Source organism: Pseudorca crassidens, chromosome 8, assembly GCF_039906515.1.
Source record: "Pseudorca crassidens isolate mPseCra1 chromosome 8, mPseCra1.hap1, whole genome shotgun sequence".
In the NCBI taxonomy this organism is placed as follows: domain Eukaryota; kingdom Metazoa; phylum Chordata; class Mammalia; order Artiodactyla; family Delphinidae; genus Pseudorca; species Pseudorca crassidens.
Genome location: NC_090303.1, coordinates 8751931 through 8776416, shown reverse-complemented (window position 1 = coordinate 8776416; position 24486 = coordinate 8751931). Strand labels below are relative to the sequence as shown.

At 45.0% G+C, this 24486-nt stretch overlaps 1 non-coding gene across 1 annotated transcript; it reads left to right on the top strand.

Moving 5' to 3' along the window:
• Positions 1-3388: 3388 nt before the first annotated feature.
• TRNAE-CUC (transfer RNA glutamic acid (anticodon CUC)) lies at positions 3389-3461 on the top strand. The gene has a single exon. It is a non-coding gene; the product is annotated as a tRNA-Glu (tRNA).
• Positions 3462-24486: the final 21025 nt, after the last annotated feature.

The window sequence follows — 24486 nt, the reverse complement described above, 5'->3', positions numbered from 1 at the left end:
TCCAGGCCCCAGGAAAATGCTGAGGCTACAGATGTGAACACCGTCCATCGCCGGCCTCGTCAGGGCCCACGTGAAGGGTCTTTTTGTGCAGATCCAGGACCCTGGGCTTGGGATGCATTCCTGTGATGATCTTCAGAGCTTTCAAATCACTTCACAGTTAAGTCTGGCCCCATCACATCCTCAGTATCTACGGGGATGGTCTGTCTCCCACCCAGGCCTTACCCTCTCTGTCCTCCTGGTCCCAAAGACCCCCAGCCTCCATTGCTCCCCCGAGATCCACAGGGTCTGAATGAACCTCCCCAGGTGACATGTACACAAATTCAAGTTCGAGAATCATTCGTTTGACTTTAGAAAAACCAGTTCATCTCTCTGAGTCGTCCTGTCCTCATCTGCTCAGTGAGAAGTGGACAGAGGGACCCCGAAGTTTCCTTCCATCTGCGATGTCGTATGGCTCTTCCAAGTGGCTCTACGCTTTACAAGTTTTGAGCAAAAGACCTCACCACACAAGCAATACACCCGAGACTGGGTGGCATTCACACCGAGGGCTGGACATGAGTATTCATCAACCAGATTTCTGCCTTATACGATGTACCGTCCTGACTGAGCCGGTGTTGATCACAGGGACGGTTCCACATTCCACGCTGGACCCCGCCACCCCACCCTCACATCCTGGCACCCTCCTCCGGGCTCTCCTGCCACCGCCTCGTTCTGTGCCCCATGAGCAGCTCCACGGCTCCTTTTACTGATTGATTGAAGTATAGTTGCTCTACCATATTGCATTAGTTTCCGGTATACATCGCATAGTGATTCAGGGGTTCTTCTGCAGATTATATTCCATTACAGGTTATTGTAAGATATTGGGCATGATTCCCTGTGCTATACGGTAGATCCTTGTTGGTTACCTATTTTGTATATAGTAGTGTGTGTATTTAATCCCATACCCCGAACTTGTCCCTCCCCCGTCCCTCTCCCCTTGGTAAGCACAAGTTCGTCCGAGCCCTGTTCAAATCCAACATCAGATGGAGCGCTGGTCCCGGCTCCCACCCGAGCCCTCCTTCACCTGCCTTGGCCTGCCCCACTCTGCCCTCCCCCACTGCTTGTCTTCTGTCTCCCCAGGCCCTCGGGCCTCTGCCTGCAGTGCCCTATCGCTGAGACCCCGGCCACAGGACCGGCCTCGCCCTGGGCCTGCCTCCTTCAAGTCTCTGAAATGCCCCCACCTTAGAGGCCTCTGTCACCTTCTTAGGGAACCTGTCACTTCTCTTCCCTCCACACCCGTGGCTGGGTCTCTTTCTTCTCAGTTTTCATCTCTCCGCGGTAATCTCCACTTCCTAAAGGCCATCCATGCTGTTTTCCTGTGATTATTTTTACTGGCTCCCTCCCACCCCCAGACATGGAACCCCTCAAGGACAGGGATTCCCGTCTGTTTGGGCTCAGGAAAGTTTCCAGACTCCCAGGTGCCTGGCACACGCATGCCGGGGGGAACGAGTGACTTGGTCATGAAAGTCCCACAGGACACAGGCCCTGCCAGATGCCTATTTCACAAGGATGCTTGGGGCCAAAGAGTGACATCCTCCCTAACGTCCCGACACCGGTGACAGAAAGGAAGGGGGAGTCATCCAGTTTGTAGCTGCTCTCCATGACGAGAGCCCCGAGACTCAGAAAACCTTTCAACTTCAGAGGGGCCCGTGCACGGCTGGCTCTGGGGCCTTCCAACGCTACACTGTGTGCAGGAGAAGCAGCAGCTTCTGCATGCGTGGCTGCATGCGTGTCCCGGCTGGAGATGTCCCCAGAGATAAGTTATACGCCCATAGTGGAGAGGGGCCAGGTGGCGTCATGAGACTTGAGCCCTGAGGGGCAAGCTTTCCATTTGTGCCTGGTGCTCTGGGGGAGCAGGAGGGGAGCTTTGAAGCTCTGCAGCCCCTCCCAGCCCCGTGCTCCCTGGAGATGACTGCTTTTGACCTTGTAGCCAAAGCAATGCTCAGTGGGTCCCCTCCTGGGGTTTGGTGCTGACTCACTGGGCCCCAGGCTGGTCCTCTCCAGTTGTTTCAGTTCTTACTGACACTCGTTCCTGTCTGAGATTCCAGCTCCAGCACCCGCTTGCTGTGTGACAGTGTGCAAGTTACTCAACTTCTCTGGGCTTCTCTTTTCCTATCTGTGCAATGCAGACAGGAACCCACCTTGGTTTCTCTGAGGTCTGAGTAAAGCACAGACACTTTATTGGTTGTTGCCGTGACCTCCCTCCTCTTGGTCCTTTCTCTGTTCCTGCAGCAGGCTGGCTCCTTATTTTCTCCTAAAGACCATCTGACTTTCTTCTTTGTCAGGAAAGAACTGGGCAGCTTAGTGCAATAAGACATTCACTACAGGAAATTGGATATCTGAGGGCTCTTGGTAATATCAACCAGGAGGGTTTTGTTTTCAGTGTTATTGAATCTGATTTATTTAGTATACTTCTAAATCTCATCTGTGGCTTGACAGGGAACAAAGTAGCTGGACACCAAAGGCCAGGGGCCACTCCCAGTTGGTCCATCCATCAACCACATGTCCCTGGACTCAGTGCCTTGCATCAAGTCTGGGCCCCATGATCACAAGATGTGTAATGTGGAGGCAGTATGAACGTGACTGAACAGATGCTTTATTTAAAATATTTTTGCTCATGGTTTAGTCAAGGATTTCTCTTGGTTTTCAGTAGGAATTTTGCATCCTGAAGAGCTGAAAACCACAGAGAGGAGAGAATAACATGCAGCCGCTGTCAGAGAAATTCATGAAAACAAAGGAGGCTTGTTTAGGGAAATTTTGGTGGCAAAGAACAGGTACACACTTAAGGTAGCTTCAATAACAAGGGGACAGTAAAAGGAACAATCTAGAACCCGGTTGTGAAAATTACAGGTCTCAGGTGACCGAGCTGGGAGCTGCAAGGCCAGGCACATGCTGGACGCTCTGAAGCCCCCCCCCACCCCTGTGGGGACCCTCGCAGACACCTCCTTTCCTGCGGCCTCCAGGGCAGATCCGAAGCAGAGAGCATGGAGGGGAATCCGGAAGATGAGGCAGAGAAGGACCAGACACGTCCCGGGGCTGGGGCTGGCCATAAACGTATCCTAACTCTGGAGAGGCAGGGCGGGGTTTGACAACAGAACTGGGGGAACCAAAGGCCCTGAGTGAATATGGGGTAAGTGGGAGGTAGTCCACCAACTTCCTCGCTATTCCAACTTCCTGGCTGGAGAGAATAGCCCGGCTGTGTCTGGGGTTCTGTGAATTTATGCCCTCACCCCCAGGGGCACCCCCTTGCTCTGCCTCAACCCCAAACCACAAATCACCTCCAGGCTCCAGTGAATCTTTCCTCCTCCTCCCTGGACCCTCCAGAATCAAGCAGACAGGCATTCCTGGGAATTCCCTGGTGGTCCAGTGGATAGGACTCTGCACTCTCACTGCCGAGGGCCCGGGTTCGATCCCTGGTCGGGGAACTAAAATCCCACAAGCCGTGTGGCGCAGTCAAAAAAAAAAAAAAAGGCAGAAAGGCGCTGTTCCTGGACCTGGACTGGGCGCGCCCTCTACCAGGACTGGGCCTCGGCCTGGCCACTCCTCACAGGTGCTACCCTGATACACGTCCCCTTTCTCGGTTCTTTGCTCTGTTCCTCTCCAAATGCCGGGCCAGGCACCGAGAGACCAGGTGAATATTCCTCGATGGGGGATAGGCTGGCTGTCAGGTGTAAACATATCCAACTTCCTGGATGTTGCCAGATGCCTGCAGTTGGTACCCTAAGAGACGTTCTACCAGCCGTGCTTGGGACCTACAGAAGTTTCTGGGCAGCTGTGAGCATGGATGCTGCCCACATCAGCTAACACAACAGCACTCATGGGATCCAAGGGCTTCCTTACAGCCTTAAAAGGTAGACTCAGGCGGAAAGGAAGTCGTCCTCTGCACAGCAGTGACAACGTAAGGAACTCATTAGCCAGAGGTCATGGGGGTTGACCATATAAATAGGCCCAAGAAACATTAAGATACAGTCATGAATGATAGATGAGCTACGGGTCATTAGGAAGATCTGAGCTCATCTTTAGTCCTTCCTTGTTTTCCTCCCTGAATATATTTTCATTAAAAAACAAAAATAGATATGACAACAGGTTAGAACTAAAAAATTAAATATGTCCCATTTTGAAAATATGACCATCATTGCTGTTTCGTTCAATTTTCTTCCAGTCTCTGTAAAGGCTCGTTTGCATAATTGAAGCTGTACTATATAAACAACTTTATAACTTGCCTTATAATCCAACATTATATCCTAAATACCTCTACAAGGTGTTTAAAACCCTTTGCAACCACTTTTTAGATGCAGGCAAAATAGTTCAGGGATATTCAGGTTATTTCCAAACATGCTGCGATGAATAACTCTGTACATAGAATTCTTCTTTTGGTGTATTTAGAGTTGTTTCTTTTGGTCACGTTGTTTATACATTAAGTGTTTTTCTTTTGGTCAGATTTACTCACATGGATTACTGGTGAAATGACATAAACATCAGAAAAGGTATGGATATCTTTTATGCTTCTTAATACATATTACCAAATTGCTCTCGAAAATAGTTGTACCAAATTATACGTCTACCAGCATCCTATGAATGTCCTGGACCTTACCAGCATTACTTATTTTATTTTGATGTTTTTGTTAACTCGATAGGCAATGAAAGGTATCTCGTTAAAATTTTAATTTTCATTTCTTTAATCACCAGTAAGGTTGAACATTCTCCCACGTGTATGTTCCCTAACTCCTTTTTCTCTGTTGTGAATTATCTATCTCTCACTTGCCCATTGGGAGTGGATTTTCATAATTTGTATGAGTGCTTCGTGTAACAAAAACATCAAGCCTCGGTAGCATTTCCGTAGCCTAACTGTTGACGTTATTGCTCCACGATAGCCCACGTGCCCCTAAAAGAGTGGTGAATGCCACTGCCTGCACCACTGGTCAACCAAGGAGAAAGCGTCTCAGATTCACCCTTTATGAGGGGGGTCATGTTTATTTTACTTTTCACTACGATTTATTATAATAAGTGAGTCTGTGTTTTTACTAACAGCCCATTTCCTCCTTCTTCTCCGAAGGAAAACACAGATAATTGGCATATCTGGTGCTGGAAAGAAGTGTGCATCAGAGCGAATGTGCCCCGAAGACCCTCCGCAGCCCCATTAATCAAACCCAAATGAAGTGTGCCAGCCCCCAGACTTGGCCTTTCCTGACAGACAGAATCAGGTTACAGGGACTGCAAGGGCAGCCTCCCAACAGGGCAGTCCGAGTACAGGGGAGGCCTGTCCACGTCTTGCCAGAGGAGCTGGGAAGGGTGACGAGAGGTGTGTGGGTACGGGATGCTCAACGGCCTGCACTTTGCCACCGACAAGTCACACTTTGGAAAGCACTCTCACACACAACTACCTTGTAAGTTAGGAATTTGATCCATTCTGTGGGCAGGGAAGCTGGGTGTCAGAAGCTGGAGTGCTTTGCCCGCCATCTCAGAACCAGAGATATGGCTGCAGGGGACCTGACCAGCTCTGGGTGGTGGGTGTGTGTGTGTGTGTGTGTGTGTGTGCGTGTGCGTGTGTGTGTGTGTGTGTGTGTTTATAGCATCTTTATTGGAGTATAACTGCTAGCTCTGATGTTTCCAGTTACTGTGATGTTCCAGTCACTCAGGTCTTCCTGCAGGAGAGAGAACTCTGTATCCAGGGCCTGAGAAGACCCCACAGTTCTGGACCCATCAACACGTAAACTTGTATCTTGTGGTTTAACATCAAAGGAAGACACCAGTGCCGCAGTAGTCAAGCCCTCTAGTGTCCTGGGTGAGATTTCTCATTTCTCGTCCAACAGAGTCACCTATCTTGGCTAGAATGAGGCAAAGTAACTAAGAAATCCTGGAAGTCGGTCTGATTTGCAAATAAACTTCATCCATTCATCCGTGCAGCAAATGATGATTTTTAAATGATGCATCTTAGGACTTCCCTGGCAGTCCCGTGGTTAATACTCCACGCTTCCAATGCAGGGGGCACAGGTTCAATCCCTGGTCTGGGAAGTTCTGCAGGCTGTGCAGTGCGACCAAAAAAAATTATTTTAATCTTAAATGATGCATCTTAAATTAACCTACAGTAATATTGCCTTTTGTGGTGTATAGATGTATGAATTTTTACGCGTGCATAGATTTGTGTGTGCACCAGGACCATCAGGATATAAAACCATTCCATCACCCCCCCCAGGCTCCATCATGGTGTTCCTTTACAGTCACGCCCCACCCCCAGCTCCTGGCAACCACCGATCGGTTCTGTCATTATAATTTTGTCTTGTCCAGAATGTCACATAAATGGGCATTGTCGATACCATTGTCAATGTCATACCGTTCAGATTGGCTTCCTCCACTTTGCAAAATGTCTTGGAGATTCATCTGTCTGCTCCGAGTAGAGGGGAGGCCTGTCCACGTCTTGCCAGAGGAGCTGGGAAGGGTGACGAGAGGTGTGTGGATACGGGATGCTCTCAGTATCAATAGTCCATTTCTTATTATTGCTGATAGCACTCCGTTGTACAGATGCTCCTTCCATTCAACCATTCAAGGACTTGCTTTCAGTTTTTGGTGATTATGAATAAAGCTGTTACAAACATTTGTACAGGCTTTCGTATAAACATAAGTTTTCATTTCTTTAGGGTGAATACCCAACAGTGGGATTGCTAGCTCATATGGTGTGTGCTTAACTTTATAAGAAAAAGTGCCAAACTGTTTTCCAGAGTGTTTTCTCCACCATTCTGCATTCCCACTAGCAATACAGAACCAGCTACGGTTCTGCAGCCTCACCAGCACTTGGAATTGTCAATATTTATCTTAGCCATTCCAACAGGGATGTAGCGGTGCCCATCGTGGTTTCAATTTGCATTTCCCTGATGGTTGATGATAGTGAGTACCTTTCCTGTGCTCATTTGCCACCTGTATGTTCTCTTTGGTGAAGAGTCCAGGTCTATCAACTACTTTTTAATTGGGTTCTTTGTTTCCTTACCACTGAGTTTTGACAGTTCTTTACATATGTTGTAGTCGTTTGTTTGACTTGCGGGAGGTGATTGACAGGTGTCAGACAAGTGCTGCGCGCAGAAGCCACAGCCCAGGTCCTCCAGGCAGAGGCAGGTGGGCAGACAAGCAAGTCCCTACCACTGAGTGGGGCAAGGGCTTTTCTAGCAGGTGGGGCGGTACCTCTTCCGGCCTCGTGTGGTCAGCTGTGGCTTTCCAGGTGAAGTGTCTCCGAGCTGAGTTTTGAAAGGCGGTAGGCGTGAACCAGGGTTTGCCCAAACTTCTCACACAGCTGTCTGTACTCGCTGTTCCACACCTTCAGCTTCCATTTTCTACTCTCTTTCTCTCCCCGCTACGTCATCTCAACAAGAACCGTGTCTTCAAATGTCAGAAATCTATTTGGTTTGGGCCTCTCTCCCTAGTTCCCCACAGCCACCTGACTACCTCTCTGAATCTCTGCTTGAATTTGAAATTGAAATTTCAAATAGGATGACAACCGTGCCAAAGAGAACTCTCGAGTTTTCCTGTGCAGCCTTCCTAATATGCCATAACCCGAGGATCCCATGGGCTTCTGTCTTCCCTTCACACCCATATCCAATTCATCCTGTTTAATTTCACAACGTATCTTAAGCCAGTGTAAGCTGCCAGCATCTCTTGCCTGGATGATGGCAAGTTTCCTGGTCAGCCTCCTGCCTCTACCCTGGGCTTTCTAACCGCCTAAGCTCCAAGCAGAGAGAGGCACCGGCACAAATCTCATCTTGCTGCACCACGGTACTCCATGGCTTCCCACCTTGCCGGTGTTCTAACCCTCACCACAATCAACAAGTACCTGCCTGTTCTGGCCCCAGTAGCTCTCCCCTCTACCATCCTTGCTTCTCCCATCCCCAGATCCTTACCCTCATCACTAAGGTTTCCCCCCCAAGTCTGCCCATCCTCCTATTAAGGCTACCCTTCAGGAAATCTCCATCCTATTATCCGTCTTATCTTCATAAAATCCATAAGTTCCTGAAACACCCTGTTTGTTTGCTATGTGTCTGTTGTTTGGTCTCTCCCTACTAGAGTGTGTGTCCTAGGGGGCAGGACTCTGCTTTGCTCCTGCTGCACCCGGGCTACCAGTACAGGACCGCAGGCATGTAGGTGCACTGTGCACCTTGCAGAGAGAGGGTGGGGCTGGTGAGTCAGCAATAGATGAGTATGCCTGCGTCTGGGGCAATAAAGTAGAAAAACCAGGTGCTGGGGAGGACGGCTTTAAGAAAGAATGGAAAAAGTCCGATTTTCGTTCCTGAAAATTCACTCTGGAAAGAGGAAATACCTGAGCAAGGGAGGTAAGTTAGGAGGATGTTGTAAAAGCCCAGAAGACAGATTGTGATGCCTTAACTGTGGTACTGGAAATAAAGACCCTGATGGGGGGAGGCAGAGTTAAGAAATAACAGGGAAAAGAAATCTATAGACTATTTGAGGTGGAGATGAGAAGTCAAGGATAACGCCCAGGTCTCCATCTTGACAAGTCAGGGTCTTGGTGGTGTCAGTCCCTGAGAGGGGCTGTGAGGAAGAGGGAGATGTTGGTGACGTCTGGGTCACATGGAACACAGCCCGGGAGACATGCTGGCCACGAGGCTCATCTGAGCCAGCAGGGGCGTCTCTCCCAGAAGCCCAGGCTCCTCTGGGTGATACTTCATATATTTGATCTAGCTTGTGGGATAGTAAATCTTGTATTTACAGGAGAATTTTAAGGAACTTATTCTGTTAGGGAGATGATAAATTCTTTAGAAACAACCTCCTCTCATGATCTTTTCTTTTTTAATTCATAGATCGATTTTTCTTCTTTAGTCTGTTGATGTGATGGATTCCATTACATGATTTTTGAATGTTTAACCAGCCTTGTATACCTGGAATAAATTCCACCTGGTCATGGCATCTAATTCTTTTTATACATTGTTGGATTTGATTTGCAAATATGTTTTTGAGAATTTTTCACATCTACCTTTATGAGAGATATTGGTCTGTAGTTTTCCTTTCTTAAGATGTCTCTCTCTGGCTTGGGGCACTAGCATAATGCTGGCCTCATAGAATGTTCTATGAATGTTCTATCTCTGCTTCTATTTTCTGGGACTGGTGTAGAGAATTGGAAAAATTTCTCTACAGTCTGGTAGAATCCACCAGTGAAACGATCTGTGTCCACTGCTTTCTGCTTTGGAAGGTTATTAATTATTGATCTAATTCTTTAATAGATATTGGATTGTCTAGTTCTTTTTTAAGTGAGTTCTGTGGATTTCCTCCATCAAGAAATTGGTCCATCTAAGTTTCAAGTTTGTTGGCACAGAGTTGTGACCATTACCCTTTTAATGGTCACTGGCTATAACATTTTTAGAATTATGCCACTAGTTTTGTTCTTTCTTTGCAGGCTCTACAATTCATTTGCTCGCTTGTTGGCTTATTTAGTAACTATTTTTGCATGCCTGTTGAGGTTCAGGTGCTGTGTTGGGGCCCTGGGAACTAGGGGTAACAGCAGCAAAAGTCCCTGGCTGGTGGACCTAACAGTAGACTGTGGAGACCACCAGTCACAGGTGCGAGTCAGAGCGGGTGGTCTGGGAGGCATCCTGGAGATACCTTGAGCAAAGGCCAGTCTGGGTGAGCCTTTTCCCTCTTTGGTGTGGGATCTGAATAACCAGTGGGAGAGAGAGATGGCTGGAGGGGCAGGCTGGCCATGACGACTGTAACTTCCAGACAGTGACGGAATGGTGGATTTATATGAACATGTGCAGGGATACTTTGGTTTAATTGCTTAGGAGAACTCATATGAGCCTATAATTAAAATGCTGGGTAATGGGACTGTTGAAAGGGATAAGAAGGTTTGCTCTGTAATCTCCTTTAATCTGCAACTGAACAACGGTTTCTTTGTTGTATCTGTTGTGCTTCTTTGTTTGTGAACAGTAGCCAACCCTGGCCACCCTCAGGGAAATGGGCTTATTTATCAACGAAATTTGGCTGGAGGCTGTGACGCCGGGCTGGATGGGCAGGCGCGAGGGCACCACACACTTTCTCGGAGTAAAACTCAATTGTTTTCAGCCTCTTCGTACTGCTGTTCAAGATGTAGACTCTGGGCACGCGATATCCACTTGGGGCTGTGCTCACCTCTCACCTAGTGCACCACTTCTACCCAGTGACAAAGAAGTCATACCTGATCTACGATTATTTCTTTAGGATATGTTCCAACAAGTATAGTTACTGAATCAGAAGAAAAGTCCATTTTAAATGTTCCTGAACCTTTGTTGGGGGGTGGATGTAATTTTAGAATTTCCTGGGGTTCACCTCCCTCGGTCTCTTTACTATATAGAACTGTTTATCACAGTGGCAGACACGGCCTTCCCTAGTAAATGCTTCAGCGAAGATATTCTCCTGTAGAATGACAAAGCCATTATCATGCCTATGAAATTTAATGTTATGCAACTGTTTTACTTTGTCCAAAAAATGTCTTTTAAAGATTTTTTTCCACCAAGATCTAGTTCAGGATCTCACACTGCCTTTGATTGTCTTATCTCTTTTATCTCCTTTAACAGTCTCCTGTATACTTTTGTTTTTCATGATTTTACTTCCAATAGTTACATCTTAAACCAGTAACAAGGTCAACTCGTTTATAGAAAATCAACTATGTGCCAGGAGTTCTGCAAGTCTCAGCATAATTTTAAGAGTATATTTTAAAATTTACTTTCCAGTTGCCTCTCTCCCTAGACAAGATCCGCTAGGGCAGGAGTCACATCCAAGAGCAGACCCTGAAGACCTGCTTGTTCAGATGATCTCACTCGACTCCCGTGAATGGTATATTAGTACCTGATGTTCAGGATGACTATAAGATTTGTCCAAATCGATAAGATCTGGCAAAATGGGCATTCAAATGAGGACCTCTGATTTCAAGTCTAAGTCTGTTTAACTTGAAAGCAGCCTGTCCCTCAGAACTTTAGTTTCCCCCAGGGAGATTTTTTTTTTTAATTAATTAATTTATTTATTTCATGGCTGTGTTGGGTCTTCGTTGCTGCGAATGGGCTTTCTCTAGCTGTGGCGAGCAGGGGGCTACTCTTCATTGTGGTGCGTGGGTTTCTCATTGTGGTGGCTTCTCTTGTTGCGGAGCACGGGCTCTAGGCGCTCGGGCTTCAGTAGTTGTGGCACGTGGGCTCAGTGGTTGTGGCTCACGGGCTCTAGAGCACAGGCTCAGTAATTGTGGTGCATGGGCTCAGTTGCTCCGCGGCATGTGGGATCTTCCTGGATCAGGGCTCGAACCCATGTCCCCTGCATCGGCAGGCGGACTCTCAACCACTGCGCCACCAGGGAAGTCACTACCCCCCCCCACCCCCGCAGGGAGATTAAGGAATTAAACTGTCTCATCTCAAAAATACATCCCAGCTCTAGATGTGCTGAAAGTCAGAATGTTCAGGAGCTTCAAAGACTTAAGTCCTCCAAGCAACACAGCTTAGTGGAAGGAGCACGTTAAGACCCTGGCTTATGGGCAAGACATCGAAATTCTCACAGGCTCCCAGTGGCCTCACGCAGGAAGCAAGGTAACAATATCTGCCTAAGGGGGCAGAGGAGGAGAAGATGAGGTAGGGATGTGAACCACAAGAGTGATGCCTGGTGTGTGGTGAAACGCTTGCCGGAATGAGATGGAGATGGGGAAGCCATAAAATACGAGACAGAGGGCAGAGCAGGCAAGAGTCGAACAAAAGTCACCTCTGAATAATCATGCAACAGTCAACATTTTCTGCTGAAAGAAACCTCTCTATTTCTTCCATTCTTCCAAAAAATGAAGCTCGGTGTTCTGCCTCATGTTCTGTACTAAGAACCCCAAGCAGGTAGGAGGTGTTAGAGTTTGTTCCTTCCTAGGTGATTGATAACTTGTGGGTGCAGAGTGTCTGAAGAACACAGACGGCACCATTCAGAGCTCATGGAATGAGAGCCAGATGTGACCTAGGAGGCTGACGCCATAATTCATCCACACAGTGCCCTGACCGGCTTCAGTCTCTGCCGCAGGCTGTGGCTCAGAAAATGCATTACAAAAAGATAGTTGGTATAGTTTGGGGACGACGAGGTGGAAAGTTAAAGCAGAATTAAAATTTACTTTAATTCTTGTAAATGAATCCATATATGTGTGTCTTTCAAGTTTCAGGCAAAACAAAATAGACTTTTTTTTAAGAAAAAAAAAGCAAAACTGTTCTTAGTTGCTAAGGATTTGTGTCTGGATCAAAACCAAGCTGGCTTCATAAACTTTAAATTATTTTAGATTTCAGGAAAACATGTTTCAGTTTGATGGTGAGCAAGTGGAGATATCAGACATGTGCCTAAGGCTATACTAAACATTCTAGAAAGAAAACCACCATGCTTCCTCTTAAGAATGGAGGTTGGGACTTCCCTGGCGGCGCAGTGGTTAAGAATCCGCCTGCCAATGCAGGCGACACGGTTCGAGCCCTGGACCGGGAAGATCCCACATACCGCGGAGCAACTAAGCCCATGTACCGCAACTACTGAGCCTGCGCTCTAGAGCCCGCCAGCCACAACTGCTGAGCCCACGTGCCACAACTACTGAAGCCCATGCACCTAGAGCCCGTGCTCCGCAACAAGAGAAGCCACCGCAGTGAGAAGCCCACGCACCGCAACGAAGAGTAGCCCCCTCTCGCTGCTCGCCATGTGCAGCAACGAAGACCCAACACAGCCAAAAATAAATAACAAATAAATAAATTTATTAAAAAAAAAAAGAATGGAGGTGAACCGGATCTCTTTGAAAGTGCAGCTTACAGCAGGTATTCCAAGTAGTCAAACAGGGGAGCCCAACAGTCTTTGCACCTGATTCTCTGGGGAGCTAACTGGGCAGGAAGACCACTGGATGCTATCATAAAAATCCATGCAGTAAACAAGGTGGCTGAAGCGAGACGGTGGCCAATAGGAAGAAAGCAGTGGGACAGTTCTAGGAGGTCGCCTCAAGGGGGCTGGTTCATTGATAGTGTCTGGATGGAGAAGGTGGGCTGAGGAAAGCGGGGTGTCCAGGATGAATCCAGGTTTCTGGCTTGAGTTGTTGGAAATTACCTAGCCTTTCAAAACTTTAGTTTTTTCTTCCATAAAATGAAGAAAACATCATGTACTCTACAGTTGTTATAGAGCTTGGAAAGTTTCATAATACACCTAAGAGTGCCTGGAACACAGAGCATGTTTACTAAATGTTTTTCCTGCTACGTGTCCTGCTTCCTCTTCCAGCCTCCCTCCTCCAGCTCCAGGCCTGGTGGTACTCCTGCTTGCAGGAATGAACACTTTTCTCTCCCAATCAGGCTTTCTCCCCTGCATCTTATCGAAGCACCTCACCTGCCTAGCACGGCATAGCCTTTAGCTTGCTGTGTCATCAGTTATTGAGATAAATCACCGCCATTCTCATCTCAATGTCAGTCGCCCTTGGAATGCAGGCTGTTCGTAGCATGGAGGGATAACATTTTTATTTCTTTTCAGAAACGGATCAGGTTCTTTTTGTTCCTTGCCATTTCTTCCCTCGCTTACCCCTTTCCCTCTCCTGCATTCAAGCAAATAGTTGGATCCCTACTGCATCAGAGAAAGGATGCGATAGCTGGAAAGCAAAGACAACAAACAAACAACAATAATGACAAAACTCCTGGGTCTCATCGGTGTTGATTTCTCAAAGCAAATCACTCAGGCAATTAAGAAGACGTGAGAGAAGTGGTCACACACATATACACACACCCCTCACGTCTGTCTCTTCTCTCCAAAACCTGTGGGCACAGAGGGCTACGTGCCTCTTTTCCTTCCTAATCCTCCCCAAGGCATGCATGCATGTGTGCATGTACGTGTGTGTGTACGTGTGTGTCTATGAGGCAGACAGAGAGAGAGAGAGAGAGAGAAAGAGAGAGAGAGAGAGGGAGAGAGGGGTACCTCCTGAGGGACCGACCAGCGTGGGAGGAACTCCTTTCTCGGATCAGACACTTGGCAACAGCCAGAGTCAACATCCTCTGCTGGGCCAGGCCCGGGGGTGCAGATGGCTGAGGCGTTAGGAAGCTGAGCAGGCAGGAGGGTGCACGCCTCACATGGCCACTGCCGTCCGAGGCTCCACCAGCTCGCAGGATGGCCTGGGCTTAGCGTGTCTGTTGGCATGGCACCCACAGAGGAGTGAAGGTTGGTGACAAACCCAGACCTCACCATGGGGAAGGAATAAAACCCGATTTCAAAACTGTAAATGGGCTGATTTGAAATGATCTGTTTTGTGAGGGTAAGTTGCAGAATATATTGTTCTAGAAATTTTTCCCTCAATTTCTAGAGAGTATACACATAGAAGGTTATGACTGAAGTAAAGTTGTGTATTGTTTTTGAGAAAACGGTACAATTATTTGTATTCTTTTACACACTCGCCCTCTGGGTCCACTAGTGTCCAGGGCTGACCACAGTACATCTGGGCTGTGGGCACAGCTCAGCCCTTTCACTAAGGACAAATGTAAAGCAGCCCTGGCACCATCATCTGCTTAGTTTAGGGACCTCCCTCCAAACCCACATCCCTTCTGTGCCTCGTCCATCACTAGTTGATTACTCTCATTAAAACAAAGCAATGATTTGATTTTTCCAAGGAGCTTCATCAGAATGAGGAAAAATTCAATTTACCAAGGAAAGGAGGAAATGGTTGAATAACAATATGACAAGTAATTGAATTTTAAGTCCGTGGATGCCCCGGTGTGATTCAATTCTGACACATGAAGCTAGTAATGAGAGGAAGAGTCCTCTTCCGTGAAGAAACCTGCTAACCCACATAAATAGCCTGTGTTCCTGGTCATCTGGTCCCCTTAGTGATGCGTGACTGGTTTACTCCACAGGCAGAATCTGGTCCTTGCAGAGTGACCTTGGGAGCCTGCGCAGCAGTTACAGACATTACTAAGAACCTACGACACACCCAGTGTGATACTGTAAACCCCCACTTAATCCTCGAAAGGCCCGAGAGGAGGGTAATATTATTTCCATTTTGCTTATTAGATAACAAAGACCTCAGGAGGTTGGAAAAATACCAGACATAGAAAGTAGCAGAGCTGGGACTTGAATCCTGTACTTCTAACTTTTGTATGTTATTTCTACCACACTAATGGTCACTTGTAGGAGGATGCTTACCTCCAGGTGCACCAGGATGCAGGAATCCTGCTGGGACCAGCTCATCTGTTTACTGAGCGTCTATCTTCTTGGTGCCTTTTTCAAATCTAGTCAGAACGAGAGGAGACATACTCTTACATTTTTTGAAAGGACTCAGTTACTGCATACATGGCCAGTTTACTTAGGAATGAATTCGCTATTTTAAAAACCCATCAATAAGCAAAAAAAAAATTTTTTTTTAAGATAGCACTAAATGCCAGAGAGATTGCAACGAAACAACACCCTAATACATTGTTGACGGGAGTGTTCACTGCCTAACACCCTAATACATTGTTGATGGGAGTGTTCATTGCCTTAATCTTTTAAAACATTGATTTGGCAATTGTTATGACTTGAACTGTGTCCCCTTAAAATTCATACGTTGAAGTCCTAGACCCAGTCCCTCAGAACGTGACTTTATTTGGAAATAAGGTCTTTGAAGATGTAATCAAGTTGAGATGAGGTCATACCGGAACAGAATGTGCCCCTAATCCAATACAAGGGGTCTTTACACAAAGGGGAAATCTGGACACAGATACACAAGAGGAGGATGTGAAGAGACTCAGGGAGAAGACAGCTGGCTACGAGCCAAAGAGAAGCCTGCAACAGCTCCCCCACAGCCTCAGAGGGAACCACTCTGATGACACTTGATCTCACACTGACAGTCTCCAGAGTGTCACACAAATTGTTCTGTGTGGGGCTTCCCTGGTGGCGCAGTTGTTGAGAGTCCGCCTGCCGATGCAGGGGACGCGGGTTCATGCCCCGGTCCGGGAAGATCCCACATGCCGCAGAGCAGCTGGGCCCGTGAGCCATGGCCACTGAGCCTGCGCGTCCGGAGCCTGTGCTCCGCAACGGGAGAGGCCACAACAGTGAGAGGCCCGCATACTGCAAAAAAAAAAAAAGGTTCTGTGTGGTCATGTGTTATGGCAGCCCTAGAAAACCAATACAGCAATACATCCTGAGAATGTTAAAACTGACGATACCATTCGGCACAGGAGTTTCTTGCCTTTGGTTGCCTCTTAAGGAATAATGAAGACTGACATAGGTTTATGCACAAATGTATATTTCTCAGGTCTTTCCTTCCCCATGCTACTGCAAGAGGCCATTCAAAAGTCCTCCAGAACCCGCTTTACTTCTGAAATTTCTCTGGGAGCGTGAGCATCAGTTACCAAGAAAACGCTGGCCAGGTTTTCCTCTCCTTGTCTGGCCCCCTTCAGCGAATCAGCACTCACACTTCATTCTGTGGACATTACTGTCCCTGGCTGCTGCCCTGTCGCAGCTCCAGTGCTCTGGGTTCTGACCACAGGCGAAGGTGAAGCCCAGTCTCTCTCCTGGGGTCCAGGATGCGAGTCTGCAGGTGGGCTGGGCCCACAGGTGTCACAAGGACCCCACAACCACTGAGGACGCTTCCTCTTGCAGCCCAGCCTTCAGGACTGGGCCTGCCAGGGTGCGGCTTTTGCAGCATCTTGCAGAAGGGAGCCCCGGGCCATCGGGCCACCTGATTCTGAGCAGTCTGGCCACTGGACACATCTGATCTCTGTGCTGATCATGCTTTGGCTACCCATCCTGCTTCCTGACCACCGTGTGATATTCACGCCGGTTCTCATGTCTGAGTCGATGCTCTGTCAAGCCGCCCACTCACACCTAGCAGCAGAGCCCTGTGCCCCCGCCACAAGGGCATTAGAAAGTCAGCCGCGTGAGGCGGGCAGATGCAGGGACACGTCCTTTCTTCTTTGGATCTGAGCTTGCCAGATGTCCTCTGTAGCGAGGCAGCACCGACAGCCCCTCCAATACTCACAGGTTGACCCCTGTGCTTTGGAAACTTACGCAGAGTGTGCGAGGAATTCTGATTTTAAACACCGTCTCCTTGTGTGGCCTGTTTGCAGGACTGCACAGGCCGCTGGAGCAGCCCTGTTCACCTCTGACCCTTGGCCCACTAACCGAAACAAGGTGAATATTTCTTGGGCCGGTGTGGCGGAGGGAGGACCAGAGAATAAATCTGACCCTACTTCCACTGAAGGTGATGAATGGCCCCCCTTTCAAGCCGGGGCCCTCTGGCCCTTTTATTCACTGCTCTGGTTTTAAAAAGAGGAGGATGGATTGAGTGACTTTCAACTGTTTACCAGCAGAAGGGCAAAGATCAGGTTACCAGCCCAGAATGATTCATCTTTTCTCCCAAATCAAAGCCTGTGTCCACAGTGCCTGTGTCCACATGAGTTCATCTTCCGTATTCAGACAGTCAGAGCAGGAGGCCAGGGACAAAATCCTGGGAGAAAGAGAGATGGAGTAATTAGGTGCAGACAGGGAGCAGTGAGGGCTCTTTTTCTGCCTTCACATTGGGACTTGAATAGAGTTTTTCGGGTTTTTTTGCGTTATTTTTTTAAGCGGAAGTGTCTCTGGTTTCCTCCAAGTCAGGACAAATAGCGATGTTTTTCCAAGGATCCTGAGTTGGGACATGTTTTAATTTGAGAAAAGTTTCCACTACAAAAATATGTATTTACATTTAGAAACATGACTGTTGGAACTGTGAGAACCAGCATTCACAATTGAAGGAAAAAGTGCTGTGGGTTTGAGACACTGATGCCATGACCACTGGCATTATAAATGTATGGAACATTCCTAACAGAGAGAATATAGTCAAGTATAGAGAACAGCCACTTACAAAATTCTAACATTTTGCCATATTTGTGTCAGTTTTCACTAAGAAATAAAATACACAGAGACCATGGAAGCCCCTCTGTACCTCCCTGTCCTTAAATCGATGTTTTCATCCCCAGAATGTTACTATACTATTACAATGGATAAATGTATCCATAAAAGATATATAACAAAGTATTGAATTTTATTTGAATGCATCATTCAATAATGAGCTTTTTTCACTCACTTATGTTTTTGTCATAACGTTTCACTCAATGTTTATGTTTCGTCAGTAATAATACTGACAGATATAACAATTCATTTCATTGAACTAGTGTAGGACATTTCATTTCATGCATATTGTACACTTCAATCATGATGATGGGTACTTAGGTGACTTCTGTCAAGAGCTGTGAACGGTCTGATGTTACACCCCACTTACCAGCTAACAAGGCTGCCGCAATCTCTTCAATGCTGGTAGAAGAGATGAGATTCCTGGGTCAGAGATGAGAGACTTCATTATTCACAGCCAAAGCAGCAGCCAGAGTGTTGGCATATTTGTGCTGGTTCCCCAAGCCCCCAGACCTACAGGGTGACGTGGAGAGCCAGATGACAGCTGCACAAGTTGGGTTGGGTTGGGTTGCAGGAGAGGACTTCTGAGCTTGGGGATCCTGCAGGTTTTGAGCAGGCAGTAGAGAAGCTGACTCTTGGTCCTGGAGTGAAAAATTCCCTCATCCTTTGAGGTTCCTTCCTGAAAATACAGCCCTGAAGATGGCTGCGTAAAGAGCAGTCAAGGCTGTGCAGTTTGGGCACAGCCAGCAAGGCATGTAGGGGAACCAGAAGCCCAAGGAGGACTGCATCTCCCAAAGCTTCCAAGTGCCAGCCAGCCCTTACAGAGGTACAAACAGGCATGCCATTTGTCTCCTTACCCAGCATATGTGAAAAGTAGGTTTGCTTCTCTCCAAATTGTTTTTTACAGTGATTGTGGGAATTTACGATCTCCAATAGCACATAGGGATTTTCTTGCTTCTTTATCTCCTGTTGAACCCTTGTGTTGTCAGACACTTTTTTTAAAAAAAATTTTTTATTTATTTTTTGTGGTACGCAGGCCTCTCACTGTTGTGGCCTCTCCCATTGCAGAGCACAGGCTCCGGACACGCAGGCTCAGCAGCCATGGCTCACGGGCCCAATCACTCCACGGCATGCGGGATCCTCCCGGACCGGGGCACGAACCCGTATCCCCTGCATCGGCAGGTGGACTCTCAACCACTGTGCCACCGGGGAAGCCCTGTCAGACACTTTAATTTATGCTAAGCTGATGGTTACAGAAGGATAATGCAGGTTGTTTTAATGTTTCCTTGATTTTGAGCATGTTTTCACTTACAATATTGACCTTGCAGTTTCCTCTCTGTCCTTTGCCTTTTCATGACTTTTTGCCTGTTTTTGTGGATTCTCCTTTTTCAGATTGATTTGTAGGTGTTCTTTGTACATCCTGAACATAATTCTTTGCCAGTTATATGTATTAATAATATTTCTTCTCACTCTATATTTTGTCTTCTCACTTGGTGTATAGATTTTTGTTTCAGAGAATAGTTTTAAAGTTCTAAATATGGAAAAGAAATTAAGAAAAAAATCCATTTACAACAGCATCGGAAAGATTAAAATACTCAGTAATAAGTTTCACTAAGGAGGTGAAAGAGCTGTAAACTGAAAACTGAAAAGTTGATAAAAGAATTGAAGAAGATACAAATAAATGGAAAGATATCCCATGTTCTTGTATTGGAAGAATTAATATTGTTAAAATGTCCATACTACCCAAAGCAATCTACAGATTCAATACAATCCCTATCAAAATTCTAATGGCAGTTTTCATAGAAATAAAAAAAAAATTATCTTAACATTCCATTGTATGGAACCACAAAAGACTCCAAACAGCCAAATTAATCTTAAAAGAAAAATAACAAAACTGTAGGGATCATACTTCCTGATTTCAGACTATATTACAAAGCTATAGTAATCAAAACAGTATGACACTGGCATAAATACAGATACCAGTGGAACAGAATAGACAGCCTAGAAATAAACCCATTGTTCACAATAGACAAGATATGGAAACAGCCTAAATTTCTGTCAATGGATAAAGAAAATGTGATATCACACACACACACACACACACACACACACACACACACACACGTACAGTGGAATATTATTCAGCTACAAGAATGATGGAAATTCTGCCATTTGCAATGACATGGATGAACCTGGAGGACACAATGACATGGAGGAACCTGGAGACACAATGCCATGAAATAAGCCAGACACAGAAAGACAAATGCTGTATGATCTCATTTACATGTGGAATCTAAAAAATTCAGACTCACAGAAACAGAGAAAATGGTAGTTACCAGGTGCTCAGGACTGTAGTGAATAGGTCAAAGGACACAAACTTTTAGTTAAAAAATGAGTAATTTCTGGGGCTCTACGTACAGCATGGTGACTATAGTTAATAATGTCATATTGTATACTTAAAATTTGCTAAGAGAGTAGACCTTGTGTTCTCATTACACACACACACACACACACACAGAAATGATAACTATGTAAGGTGATGAATGTGTTAATTAGCTTTATTATGATAATCATTTCACAATACATATGTATATCAAATCATCACCTTAAAAATACATAATTTTATTTGTAAATTATACCTCAGTAAAGCTGGAGTTAAAACAGTTTGTTTTTGTTTGTTTTTTTTGATTTTTAAAAAATTTTTGGCTGCATTGGGTCTTCATTGCTGTGCGTGGGTTTTCGCTAGTTTCAGCGAGCAGGGGCTACTCTCTGTTGCAGTGCACAGGTTTCTCTTGTTGGGGAGCACATTGTGGTGTTTTCTCTTGTTGGGGTTTCTCTTGTTCTCATTGTGGTGGTTTCTCTTGTTGGGGAGCACAGGCTCTAGGCACAGGCTCTAGGCACGCCGGCTTCAGTAGTTGTGGCATGTGGGCTCAGTAGTTGTGACTCACAAGATCTAGAGTGCAAGGTCAGTCGTTGTGGTGCATGGGCTTAGTTGCCCCGCGGCATGTGGGATCTTCTGGGACCAGGGCTCAAACCCGTGTCCCCTGCACTGTCCCCTGCACTGGCAGGTGGATTCTTAAAAACTGGGCCACTAGGGAAGCCCTAAAATAGTTTTAAATAATCAAATTTATTTTTAATTTTTAAAATTTAGTTTTTGCATGTTAAGAAACTCCTATATTTTTCCTGTTTTTCTTTTAAAAACATTAAAGTTTTGTTTTTTTCATTTAGGTCTTAAACACATGGGGAACCTAATCTTCTGTGTAGTGTGAGGTGTTGAATCTAATTTACTTTCATATGTGGACAACCAATTGTCTGATCATAATTTAGTGGATTCCCCACATACAGGTAAAATAGCCGTTCCATCATGCTCAACAGTTGTTCAGGCTAAAAACCCTGGAACTATCCTGACTCTTGTACCTGATATCCAATCCATCAGCAAATCCTGACAGCTCTACCTTAAGCAGCTCTCCCCCAGCCGGCCATTTCTCATCCCCACCACCACTGCTGCTCAGCACCACACCACTCCCACCTTTCACCTGGATTACTCTCTGGCTTCCTAATTAGACCTCCTCCTCCTTCTCTTGCTTCCCTACAGCTTCTTGTCCACACAACAGCAGAGTTACATCTTTAAAAACATATTTGATTATGCTATTCCCTGCTCACATTCAGGATAAAATTCACAATTATACCATGTCTTCAAGCAACCTGATTGCTGGCTGCTTTCCTCACTTCATTTCCTCCTTCTCTCCCCCTCTGTCTCTCAGTGTCTGTTGGTTTGTCTCTGTCTCTCTCTCTTGTTCACTGTGCTAAAGACACACTTGTTATTTCTCACACACTGACTCTGTTCCTACCTCAGGGCCTTTGCACTTGCCACTTCTTTTTCCTGCCATTTCTCTTTCCTCAGATAACTGTACAGCTTGCTTTAACCTCATTCAGGTTTCTGATCAAATATCACTTTATCAAAAAGGGCTTTCCCTATTCATCCTCTACTAAAATATATCCTTTCTACCCACTTACTTTATTTTCTTCATAACATTTACCACTACTCAATGTCATAGTATATTTGTTTATTGCATGCTCCACCTATTAGAAAGTAAGTGCCCTGAGGGAAGGCATTTTGTTAGTTTTTCTCATCCATCTATTTCTAAAGCCAGGAACAGAGCACGGCGCAGAGTAGAGCCTTAAACACATATAATGAATGAATGAATGAATAAATGAGTAAAGGTTCCAACTGGGAAAAATAAAATCAGTGTTTGGTAATAGTCTTACTAAATTGAGATTTAAGTCCCTCCATTTTATTATCTTTATAAAAATTGCCTTAGCTATTGTTGGGCTTCATTTTTCCATTCCAATTTTATGACCAATGTGTCAAGTTCCACATAGACTCATATTGGGATTTGGATTGGAAATTCACTGTATGTATATATTAATATGTGGTGAATATCCCCATTTATTCAGGTTTTCCTTTATGTCTTTCAATAATGTTTAGTAACTTTTAAAACTAGAGGGCATGTATGTATTTTCTTATATTCATTTTTGGGACCACTCATGGTTTACACACACACAGGGTATAGGACTTTTTCCTTTTGTGTTTTCTAATTATTGGTGTATAGGAATACATTCTTTTTTTTTTTTTTTTACTTTATAAAAAAATTTTATTGAGTATAGTTGATTTACAGTGTTGTGTTAATTTCTGCTGTACAGCAGTGACTCAGTTTTACATATATATTCTTTTTCACATCCTTTTCTTTTATGGTTTATTACAGGATATTGAATATAGTTCCCAGTGCTATACAACAGGACCATGTTGTTTATCCATCCTATATATACCAGTTTGCATCTGCTAATCCCAAACTCCCAATCCTTCCCTCCCCCTCATCCCCTCCCCCTTGGCAACCACAAGTCTGTTCTCTATGTCTGTGAGTCTGTTTCTGTTTCATAGATATGTTCATTTGTGTCATATTTTACATTCCACATGTAAGTGCTATCATATGGTATTTGTCTTTCTCTTTCTGACTTACTTCACTTAGTATCATAACCTCCAGGTCCATCTGTGTTGCTGCAAATGGCATTGTTTCATTCTTTTTTTATGACTGAGTAATATTCCATTGTATATATATACCACATCTTCTTTATCCATTCATCTGTTGATGGACATTTAGGTTGTTTCCATGTCTTGGCTATTGTAAATAGTGCTGCTATGAATATTGGGGCACATGTATCTTTTTGAATTTTAGTTTTGTCTGGGTATATGCCCAGGAGTGGGATTCCTGGATCATATGGCAACTCTATTTTTAGTTTTTGAGGAACCTCTATATTGTTTTCATAATGGCTGCACCAACTAACATTCCCAGCAACAGTGTAAGAGGATTCCCTTTTCTCCATACCCTCTCCAGCATTTGTTATTTACAGACTTTTTAATGATGGCCATTTTGGCCAGTGTGAGGTGGTACCTTGTAATTTCGATTTGCATTTCTCTAATAATTACTGATGTTTAGTATCTTTTCATGTGCCTATTGGCCATCTGTATATCTTCTTTGGAGAAATGTCTATTTAGGTCTTCTGACCATTTTTCAATTGGGTTGTTTGTTTTTTTGTTATTGAATTGTATGAGCTGTTTGTATATTTTGGAAATTAAGCCCATTATCGGTCACATAATTTGCAAATATTTTCTCCCAGTCCTTAGGCTGTATTTTCATTTTGTTTATGGTTTCCTTTGCTGTGCAAAAGCGTATAAGTTTGATTAAATCCCGTTTTTAATTTTTGCTTTTATTTCTATTGCCTTGGGCAACTGACCTAAGAAAACATTGGTATGATTTATGTCAGAGAATGTTTTGCCTATGTTCTCTTCTAGGAGTTTTATGATGTCATGTCTTATATTTAAGTCTTTAAGCCATTTTGAGTTTATTTTTGTGTAGGGTGTGAGGGGGTGTTCTAACTTTATTGATTTACATGAGGGTGTCCAACTTTTCCAACACCACTTGCTGAAGAGACTGTCTTTTTCCCATTGTATATTCTTGCCTCCTTAGTGGAAGACTAAGTGTCCATAGGTGTGTGGGTTTATTTCTGGGCTCTCTATTCTCTTCCATTGATCCATATGTATGTTTTTGTACCAATACCACACTGTTTGGATTACTGTAGCTTTGTAGTACTGTCTGAAGTCTGGGAGGATTATGCCTCCTGTTTTGTTCTTTTTCCTAGGAATTGCTTTGGCAATTCTGGGTCTTATTATTTTTCCACATAGTTTTTAGGATTATTTGTTCTAGTTCTGTGAAAAATGTCATGGGTAATTTGATAGGGATCCCATTAAATGGAATACTATTCATTTTTGTATGGTGATCTTCTATTTAAGAATTTTTTCAGTTGATTGCCTTGATTTGAGAAGGGGGTAAACAATCATGTCATCTGAAAATGAGGACAGTTTTGTTTCTTTCTCTCTAAATCTTATCCTTCCTAAATGTTTTTATTTTATTGCATGGTTTTCTATCCACAAGACAGAGGCAGTGATAGCAGACATCCATGTCTTGTCCTGTATTTTATTTTATTTATTTATTGATGAATCTCTTGGTTATATTTGGCACATAA